Genomic DNA, 11,758 nt, shown 5'->3' on the forward strand with positions numbered 1-11,758 from the left:
CTTTTCAAAAAAGACTTGAAGCACTTCAACAATTACAACACTGATCCACTTACAATGTAACATGTAGGGGGCTCGTAGGCATGGCACATCCAGTCAATATTTGAAATATTACACTTTGAAAAGTCGCATGTAATTAATGCAGGTTTGATTCATTTCAGAAGGGATCTTTCTTTTCTATCAAAAACAGATCCCTTAACTTCCAAGCTTCAATCATATTTCTTACATGTCATGTGGTTGAAGCTTCTCTGGCATTGCCAGATTAATGCCACAGTCAAGGTGTCACAAATTCCAATCTTTAAAATTCATGAAATCAAATTCCAATCTTCTACAATCTAAATGAGGCAATTGGCACAAATGTACATGCCTTGTCACATATCTTTTTTTTTTTCTATATTTTTCAAATTCATTTCATTTCAGTCTCACAATAATTAATGAATGTTAATTTTGAATGGCAAGTACAATGCTTCTGCTCTGAAATTATGCTGTATACTGTAAACCTGTTTCAATCAGAGGGGGCAGAAATTTGCTTACGACACAAGTTAGCCTTAACCCAATGAGGACTGACTGATTTTGCGACAACAAGCATTTCCCATAGACACCTGCCCTAGTATACTCCGACTGGTTCTCAATTGGTTAAGAGGAAACTCTGTTAAGCCAGACTTGAAGCACCTCCAGACATAAAGATTCTTACTCGCAAGTGGTACATGTACACTGATCTTTGAAGGCACTGAACACATAATAAAATTCTTGCTAACATGAAAACTTGGCTTACACCAGTCTACTGTCAGCCGCCATTACAGGACAAAGATCATCAATGTAAAGTATTGTATCATCCAATGAAGTCCCATTCTCTGAGTATGACTACTGCACATCAATAGTTTATACAGGATCCTGCTGTGTACTTCACTGTGAAAACAACCTACAAACAATCAGAGTTAACATGATACAGACTACAACTGTGTCAAAGATAAGGTGGGTCTGAAAGTCAAGACTACACACAAGGCCTTATGAACATCAATGCTGAACTGTTACCACATACTAGTATATTATTCTGTATGTACAACTTTAATAAAGATGTGGAGTGTAAAACAGATGCACCCATCGTGTCACTGACTTCATTTGTATTTCCAGTTCCAGTGTATATTGTAAGCAACTTTGTTCAACTTTGTCAATAAACAAAACTATTTCACATTGATCACTTAAGTAAACAGGATTGAAGTCAACATCCCTTTAAAATTAACTCTGAGACAAATAGAACTATGCAGATATACATCAGTCTAGAGATACCACAAAATTACACTTGCTGTAGGAAGTCTTTAATATTAGAATCTCAGATAAGCTGCAAAACATGATCAAGAGAGGCACTCCTGTATGGATTGTACATTGCTAAGTAATTGAAAAATAAAAACTTTATAAGACCAAGGAGGTACTAGTACCTCCTTGATAAGACGATAATTTGTACATTTACGAATAATTTCTGAATCCGCAAGAAAGATTCATATACACTCAACAACACTGACAAACAGACAGACACACAATAAAAACTCACACACCTATGAAGGAACTTTGTTCACAATGTGGACTAAATCATATTTTTGAACTAAGGAAAACCCACTAGAACTTTAGAAGACTGAGAGCTAAACACTATCAATTCTGTTTATGCTCTTCCAGCATTATCACAGCCAATGTGAAAAACTGAATGTGGATTTTTCTTCCCAACACCAGGATGTAAATCCTGCCTTTCCACTGTAAATCTTACTGTTTTCAACAATCTACATATGGCAGTTTATAGTTTACAGTCAGGGGTCCTTCAGCTCATATCATGTAATCTAACAATGTAAGTACATTTCAGTTGGACCACAGTGATCAAATTAATCTATCATAAAATTTCATTCAAAGTTAAATGGTGCAGTGTTTCGAGATATTTACGTACATTGTAACCTCTGGCAATTTAAAGAGTCATGAATACTGAGGAAACACCACAGACAATATTTTTGTACTGAGCAAGGTGATATCCAATATTCTTACAGAGCTAGACCTGCTCATAATAAAGAGGATAAAATGGGTTTACCCCTTGCATAGAGACTATAAAATCTCTATCCCATTAAAAGTGCTATTCATTGGAGTGGGTAAAAGGAAAGCGATGGAAGGTTAATGGCAGGATGATGTCACGGTTTAGGGACAATATGAAGAATGATAGGAAAATGATGTGATGTCACATTAGTGTCATGATGATGTCACAGTGTTTGGTGATGATATCACAATAATGTGAGAATGATGCTATGATGTTATAAAGGTATAAGAATTATGTCTTGATGACAATGACGATGATGATGATGATTTAGTCTTATTCATAGAGGGTAGCCACTTTAGTGATCTTTGCACTGTTCTCCGTGTGGTTCCTGTTCACATTCATGAATGTAATGCAGCTATCAGGATTCTGTCATGATAATCTAATGATGATGATGATGTGAGGATGTCATGTTGATAATGAGCTGGCGATGTGATAGGGATGTAATATTGTCATAAAAATAATACAAACATTATTATGATGTCATGATGACTGAGGATGTGACATAAACACATTGAGTGGATTAGACATTGGAATGATTGGCAATGAGCCATATAATCAATCTTTCGCCTTCCCCTAACATCATCAGCTATCAACCAAAAAAAAAAAAAAAAAAAAAAAAAAAAATGGCTTGACTGGGAGTGATGGGTTGACATTGGTATTGGTATTCCTCTGAGTAACCAGTGCCATAAAACTTGCAAATATATCAAAGACGATTCTGACAGAGAATGTCATCACAACTATGAAATCTGTATGTTTACTTGGGAAAGGGGAGGGAGAGAACTAACCTGAATTCAATTTCATAGGGGCATGATTTGTTTTGTCCCTTTAAGCAGCATTACACATTAAAATGTTCTTGTCATCTTATCATCATACAAATCTGTAACTGCTGAAAGACTGCAATAGTGCAGATGAAAGAGTTGGTATTCATGTACCAATTGCAAAATTTCAAATACATGAGATCAAATGCTACAGATTCAAGAAATGAACTAAATATGAATGCATTACTCAATACTGGCAACCTTCATCATCAATAAAAACCATTATCAGTCATAATTGTTTAAAGTAAATGCCCATTATAAGAACCATGAGAAACACTTCAATATAAAACCTTGTGCAAACAGGAACACTTCCATAAGGCAAAAAAAAAAAAAAAATCATTGTATTGGCGTAACCCGCCCGACCCTAGAAAACCCCCCGACCCTGAACTTTTCACACACAAAAAAAAGGAAATACATCGTTTTTACTGAGAGAGGGCGCGATACGGGTTTGCGAATTATCAAAAACAACAACAACAACAACAACACCTGGTGTCGGAAAATGGCCGTGCAGTACAGCGTGTTGGCGACTGATAAGTCCGGTTCGAAGATTTTATTTAGTATTATTCAGAGAATCGATTTGTCAGTGGTGCTGGGTGATTTAGCCCAGGAATTTCTGACCGGTATGTCGTGACGGCTTTTAAACTGGTTATATAACAAATTTTTGGATGCAACAGACCCTCTCTATCGAATGGGGTTTCGTTAAATATGAGTTTTACACCTAAAATACAGGTAGCAGGTACAATTGTACACAGTCTTCACTTATTAATGACTTTCACTGAGTATACCCAACCAAACAAATGTCCGTGCACCAGTACATGTATGAAGATTTTGACAGATTGAATGCGTCAGAAATACTGCAAAACCACATAAGATTCCTGCCAAGTATCAATGAGACCATCGTCAGGTCAAACAAGTTCAAAATCACACAGTTGCTTGATGATGTGACGCCGACTCAACCGCCGATGACCCTACTTTTAATCTCCGGCACAACTAAGACAGAGGAAGTCAGCATCACCAAGAAACAGATATCTGAAATGAGCAACAAAAATCAGTCAATCGAGAGTAAGTCATTAAAAGGAGTTCTATGGAAAAGAGTAAAACTGTGCCTGATTGCCCCTCTAATTAAACAGACATGGAAGTCATTGTAGTGCATTAGACATTAAATTAGTCAATTATACCATCCAGTCAGCAGCCTATGAAACCAAATATATAGCATTATTTTCCTACAAATATCTTATAAAGTGAAAAAAAGTATAAGAAACCTCTAATTTTCTCAAAACATGAAGCAGAGCAGAATACAAGAAATCCTACAGAAGTGCTGAGGTTTAGTTGTGAAGAAGTACAATCATAATGACAGATGTTTTACACATAGTTAACTCATTCAATTTTTTTGCTTTTAAAGGACACATTTGTACACATTAGCGTACAATGGGCAATAATTTTACAATGTGTACAATTAACAATTAGCCTGTGATATTTAAATGACGGCCCTTGGTTTCAACAATAACATGGCAAAAGTGTGCGAATACACCAGTGGGATGGGAGAAGGGGAGGGAAGTTCATGCCACACTCACCTTATACTGACAGTGCTTCCATCTGGAATATTTCCTGTAGTGGTGGGAAGTGGATAACCAACATCAGTTACATCTTGAAGGACAGCTAACCAAGGCATGATCTGCATGTTTGACAACATTACTTATCAAAATTATCACTCATTACTTTATGTTGAAACGTACTGACAAAGTCTGTACACAATTGAGTAATTTCATCACCAGTGGTGCATCAGACAGTATGTATGGTCTTGTATTCATACATGTATGCTACACGTCTTTTTATGACTTTGTCTGACACAGAGAAGGCTGAGGCAGGATTGCATCTAATCGAGAGGAGCAGTCATTATTACAGTGCCATCTGGACTGCTTGACAGGCACAAGTTGATAAATCCCAGCTCAAGATAGTATCATGCTTGTCCTTATACTCTGAAAAGGCTTCATGGAGCAAAACAATTCATTGCATACTGTATGTGAAGATGAATGCTGCTACTGCATGTACTAATATACACAGCCAAGTATCTATAAAGACAATGGATAAATCTAATCAAATCAATACATGCATCATTATCTAATATTACAATCCGCATGACAAAGCATCTGACAGAAGATAGCTTGCTAAATGCACTAATGTTATCACTCGGCACAATGTAGCAAGGGCATAATATTACAATTATGTAAAGGAAGAACTTGACCAATATTAATAGAAATGTGTGTACAGTCATGGACAATAAAGGGAGCACTAACCTCTCTCCAGAAGACCCAGAGGATCCCCACGACGATGATGAGGGCAGACATGACTACATAAATAAGAAGAGGTCTGGTGATCATGGGGTCACGAACCTAACGAGGAGGCTTCCTTATTACATCCTTGTCCAATGGCTCCACTCCGAGACTGGACAGAGGAGTGGGGAGAGAATGAAACATTATCATACAGTAATGTGAACTACAGAATGCACAATTTTTTTTTTCATGTCAGTATTTGTTCATTATCCATCTTTGATAATACATGTATACACACTCTTTCTTTCTTTTTTTTAAAGAATGAACATATATTTGTCCTTTCTTCCAAATTAACAATAAAATCTGTAGCCATATAGACAGAAAGGATTTTTGGAAACAACATTAATGCGTAGAGTAGAAATAGTTGGCGTCCAGACTTTCCAATAAGAAGGGTCACAAAGAGAAGGAGAGTGGCATACAAATGAGACTTCGAAACACTGCTGATTTGAGAGGTATTGATTTTTACTTTTACAAAATTATTTTCCCCATGACTGAAGAATTATAATGGTACTCACTAAGATGCTGCTTTAGCCGATGAAAAGGTAAAATGAAATATTTTGAAACCAAAGCTTTAATGAGGTTCAAAGATATTTGCTTGAAGAAATTTGATTGATTGATTGATTAATTGATTGATTGATTGATTGACTGATTGATTGATTGTGAATCTTTATGCAGAGTGGCCTGATTAGACTGAATCAGAATAATGACTGCACTGCCGGCATAATTGCCCTCCCCCTTCAGAATACTCTCAGACCTGCTGATGTGTGCACATTGTGGCTCACCCTTGAGCAGGTGGTCCTTCCATGATGACGTTGATCCAAAGGCTCTGCATGGCATTGAGTGGGTTGGGAAACCTCATGATGATGGATAGGGCTATCAGGGTCCCAGGCAGCTATGCTCCTACCAACACAGAGAAACAAACAAACAAACAAAATCATATGTTGCAATCTATCTTCATAGATCCTTCACTTCATACTTTTGCATAATCATTAATGTGTCCATGCAAATTGGTCATTACGGGATAAGTTTTCATCAATAATTCAAATTTCAACTGATTTCTTGCAAAGTAGAAATCAATACATAATCTTATCACAATTTATATTCATGTTTGTTTCAATCAAATTACAAATGATTATAAATGATTACACATATTTACATCATATTTGTTATTAAGGGGTCATTTTCAATAAGACTACGTTGTACTTCTCATGATTTCTCCATTATCATATTTGACACAGTGCATTTTTGTTTGTTTGTTTGTGTTTTTAATACAGATTTTGTCAACCAATAATGAAAGTGAAAATAAATGAGATGAATGAATGAAATGGATGAATGAATAACGTTTGTTGGAGAATAAGCATCAACCCATTTTAATTCTTCCGTGAAAACACTGTTTAGAGTCTTTAATGCCTATATTTGAATAATTATTCCACCATACAATTATTTTGAACGGAATGAAGTATACAATCTTTCGTTTTTGGCATGCAGAACTCAATTGAAGCAAAAATAGTGAACCATTTTAAGCCAAACATTTTCGTGTGTATTCCAATTTTGCAAATTTTGTGAGATCAAAGAGTCACAAAATCAAAATACATGTACATGCAAAAGTTCTTGTTTACACTGTATGCACTGTATGCATTGAATTCAAGTGGCATGCTGAACTAGAAATGTCGCTAAGGCGACTGGTATGCCTCCGCCATAATGCATGATTCTCCTAATAGGTCTACTGTACATGTGGACAATGTGTGATTACATTTTCACACAATTGGCAAAATATTAAAATAACAAGTTTGTCACAAATGTGTTGAATATTCACCTTCCTTGACCTAAGTTTAATTGGATGAATAGGAGAGCATGCATTTGGGGATTTAGGGACTTTAACTTGACTTTGCCCATTCATAAGTTTATGCATTGAGTACTTTTCAAGGTATGGAGAAAAAGTGCAATTTCTGTATTGAAAAGTACATTGTTACCATTTTCATCTGGCCTTTGACCGTAAAATTCATAGGATAATCACTGTCAGGCAGAACATGCATAAATATGTAGAAAGTTTCAAGATACCTTGAGCCACTTCTGAGATATGGAGGAAAAAGTTAGTTCAGCACTTTCCCTTGATCTTTGACCTTTTGACCTTTAAGGCAAAAAAAAAAAAAAGAAAAGAAAAAGTTTCCAGAGAATCTCTATCAGGTTATACATGCATACAAGTGTAAAAAAAAAAATAATCCCGCTGGCATTGCATAAATATGAGGGAAATAGTAAAATGTTGAAGTGTTGCCCTTTTCTTTGGCCCCTGACCTTTGACCCCATGAACCCTAAATTCTCTAGATAATCATTGTCAGTCAGTACATGTACATTTGTATATATGCTATGTTCCATGAAGATACCATGAACAATTTCCAAGTTACGGACAAAAAAATATTGTTACTTGACCTTTTGACCTTTGACCTCATGACCCCAAACTTCCACCAGAGAATCTTAATTGGGTAATACATGTATACATTAAGTTTTAAGAAAATATCCTCAGGCATTGCATAGATATGGTGGAAATAGTGAAATTTTACGTATTTGACCTTGACCTTTTGACCTTTGATCTTGAGCATGTGCACCCAAAAGTTGATAGGCACAACTTCACCCCCTAATACACATACATGCCAAGTTTCATTACGATACCTCAAAACGTTTTTTAGTTACGCTGTCCACAAAATTCATTACGGACGGACAACCCGAAAACATAATGCCTCCGGCACCACTTCGTGGCGGAGGCATAAAAAAAAAAGAAAAAAAAAGGCTGTCAGCTGTGATTCAAGAAAATTTCACACTGCAAATATTTCTTGCTTTACAGTATGCACAAAACTACTTCCATTGGGGTGTAAGAACAACATTTTGTGTAAGTAGAGAATAGAGATTGTTAAGAATTGGGTGTGCACTTTTGATTATTGCAACACAAGATAGATACTCTAGAATCTACTTTTTGAAACAAAAATTTTTACAGTATCCTGTCTTCATTTCTTTCTGAATCTACAACTCCTCAAAGATTAGCTGATTGATGTAACTACCTTTATGAGGGTCGTAAAATTTTGATATACACTGAACAGGATCCTCTGATAAAATAGTTATCGCAGCACAAGCATGGCTCCTGTAAGCAATATGTTGATTAAACAGAATTTCCCCACTAGTTAAAGTCAGGGTTAACCACTCTGGAATTGGACTCCAGCTATCACTGGGGTAACATGACTCTCACCTGGTATAGCCATTGAAGACAGCTGCTCTGGTTTGTCCAAAAGATCCACATTCTCTCGACGGAAAGACTTTGACTTGGCACCAGCAAAGTTCCTGAAAGAATACAAGACAAGCTTATCAACAAAGAACATGATACATGTACTACAAAATACCACAAATCATAAGCAATTACATCTGGTACAGAAATCCTATGACCCACCAAACAAACAAATAAACACAAACTACAATAACAGTGAACATATTCTGAACAAGACACTTTTTTCTTCTTTTAATACTGCACAATTTATTCTGACAAATGAAGTATGGAATTGCGACTGATTGACAAATTGCCCCACATCGACGTAAATAAGCACTGAATTGATCAGTGTTTTAGTAGTAGCCATGATAAAAAATCATGGGCGTACATAGTCGAGCAGGATTCGAACCTACAACCTCCTGATCACCGGACAGGCGTCATCTCCACTAGACCACCGAGCTTTCGCCCGACAGCAAGTGTTGGTTCTAATCCTTATAGCATGCAGCGGGTACTGCTTTGTTATTCAAATTCATGAAATTCTTCCGTCAAGATGTTTTCATTGCGACTGATTGACAAATTGCCCCACATCGACGTAAATATCATGGCTACTACTAAAACACTGATCAATTCAGTGCTTATTTACGTCGATGTGGGGCAATTTGTCAATCAGTCGCAATGAAAACATCTCGACGGAAGAATTTCATGAATTTGACGAAGTATGGAATTGTTTGCTTGATTTTCTTCTGAACTTAATAATCTATGCTTTATTATAAGGAGCTACAGTGTCAAACCTTGGCAAAACCATCACTGGATCAATAGAGATCAACACAAAGTGACTCACGTCTTCCAGTCCTCTTCTGTTTCCCAGATCTCGTAGACGACATAGTTACAGGTCCCCTCATGGCCTCAAACATTCTCACACTGTAGCTGCCATTGTGTATTAGTGGAAACAACAGAAATACAATGCATGACATTACTGGGTAAATACTGTATACATGTACCTTTTGGAACATAATTGTATCAACATATAATAAACTTGATGTTGAAAAGATGAACTGAAATGTTTCCAATTAGTACCATATTGATGTACCGGTACTTGTTTCAGGTTTCTCTAGGTACTGCTATTATAGTTTGCCTACAATATATTTAGAGGCACATATATTGTAATTCTGCAAAGGGGAAAGCAATGATAAATGATGATGATGATGATGATGATAATCATGACTAGAAACATCATTTTCATTATTCAAGTAATAACAACAGTGATAATTCATCATGAAAATTTTATTATGATCACTACCATCACTACTTTATTATTCCTAATATTACTAGCTTTGAAAAAACACACCAAATCACTATATTCCAAGTTTATCACAAAAGTAAAAAACATTCACAATGGGGCATAAAGTCTTGACTTCCTAAACTTCATCTTTGAAACTTTAGTTTCAACACACACACACACACACACACACACACACACAAATAAATAACAATAAAGAGGTAAAATTTGAACAACAATTTTCAAACAGTACAAGTACTTGACTAAGTTAGTACTTGACTGGATTAGGCATCCAGAATTCTGCTCTGTTGAAAGATAGGGATGGCTGTTTATATCACATACCTATATCCTCTGAGAATTGTTCATTCAGCTTATTCAATCTCATAACTTTCCATAAGAAACATCACATTCATAGAAGAAAAAAAAAAGAAATAAAGTCAATTTTCCTAACTCTGTGATTAGTATAATATTACTGAAGCACTTTCCATTCAAAATATCACACCAGTGGGAATCTAGCAATGAGGACACGATGTCTTACCTCACACATCCATCATCTCTTCCTGCTGCATCAACGTATGTCCTCAGGTTGTCACGGAAACTTCATATTCTTTTCCTCCTGTACGGCGAACTACCTCCCGACAATGAATGCCTGTGGAGAGTAATCGTGATCGCGTGAATAACTGCAGTCAGCAACGCGCTGTCGTAATGATACTGACCTGTGTGACAGTAACTCTAATTGTTAGTCTCATGGGGTGGGGGGGGGGGGGAGAACAACTAGCAATCTATATTTCATGATGAGTTACAGATTACTCCAGGTTAGAAGGCATATAACCTTGTTTTTTATGATGTCTATGATGGTCCCCCTTATTTAAAAGCCACCGTAATGTGTAACGTTAACATTAGACAGCGCAAGCTGTGAGCGCGAGCAGAAACAACCACAACTAAGTCAACGTTGAATTCAATGCTTCCCCATGTCTCATTTAATTCAAATTTATGTGAGTGACTGGAAATGAGATACTAAGGAATCCCTGAAATTTTGGTGGAATTTGGTAGAGTGAAATTTGAGGTATATCTTCTTGCCTCTTAGATACGATATTGGCTTACTGCCAATACTGCATTACCATTTTACTACCGCCGGAATCTGTCTCTAAGAAGCCCATGACCGACGGCAACGAGAAGAGACAGATCTCAGACAAATTTCAATGGTCGCGTTCTGTCCACACGTAGTGCTCCTCTACAAGTTAGCGTGGATATGTCTTCCTGGACATTTTGCTGACTAAACCATACAGTGACGATACAGATACAGATCTCATCGGTCTACGACAGTTTACCAACCTGGGGTTGCTGAGGCTGAGCCCGTATCCGTAGTGCCGGTGCGGTGCCGGTGGTTGAGCCTGAGCCTATTTACAGCCTCAGGCTGTGGTCTTGCCCTTGGCCTGCTTGATGTTTGGGTTGGAGACCGGATCGTCATGGCAGGCGCTGCCCAGTCACAGCCCAGTCGCTGTACGTAGGATATTCGCACAGCGTACCTCCGTCTGGTCGGGCTATTCGTAAACGCTGCCGCTGATGTAACCCCCGCCCGGGGCGGCCGGGCGCTGTACCAGTAACGTGTTGGGGTCGCTGCTGCGGTTACCGCTGATGTTGCTCTGCTCGTGCTAACTTAGTCTCCAAGTATGTCCATGACCGGGCGACCTGATCCCGATCGATCTCGCGCTCGTCATCTCACTGGCAATGGCGGAGCTGAATCTCTTGCATAACGCCATCGAGATCGTTCCTACTCCCACTTTCAGAAGAGACAGACATCGAAATCGCTAATGCTTTGTATAATAGCGCGCGTACCACACGCGAGCGTCTTACGTCTAGCTCTCACCGCACGGTATACGGGCTAGCAAGCGCGCGCGGATGTGCATGCGCATGCAATTTGCAGATTGATGGTGTATACCACAGTGTACACGCCACGACACGTGCAGTGTAAGCTTGCGCTGCGCTGTATTGTCA

At 37.7% G+C, this 11,758-nt stretch overlaps 1 long non-coding RNA gene and 1 pseudogene across 1 annotated transcript; both read right to left on the reverse strand.

Annotated features, from left to right (window-relative positions):
* Positions 1–3,540: 3,540 nt before the first annotated feature.
* On the reverse strand, positions 3,541–5,211 carry LOC140227401 (uncharacterized). The gene is made up of 3 exons (XR_011901050.1): positions 5,190–5,211; positions 4,467–4,500; positions 3,541–3,921 (listed from the first exon to the last, which is right to left on the reverse strand). It is a non-coding gene; the product is annotated as an uncharacterized lncRNA (long non-coding RNA).
* Positions 5,212–7,285: 2,074 nt separating this feature from the next.
* LOC140227957 (N-terminal EF-hand calcium-binding protein 1-like) lies at positions 7,286–11,231 on the reverse strand (annotated as a pseudogene).
* Between the last annotated feature and the right edge of the window lie 527 nt (positions 11,232–11,758).

The sequence above is a fragment of the Diadema setosum genome, chromosome 4 (genome assembly GCF_964275005.1).
Source record: "Diadema setosum chromosome 4, eeDiaSeto1, whole genome shotgun sequence".
NCBI classification, from domain to species: Eukaryota; Metazoa; Echinodermata; class Echinoidea; order Diadematoida; family Diadematidae; genus Diadema; species Diadema setosum.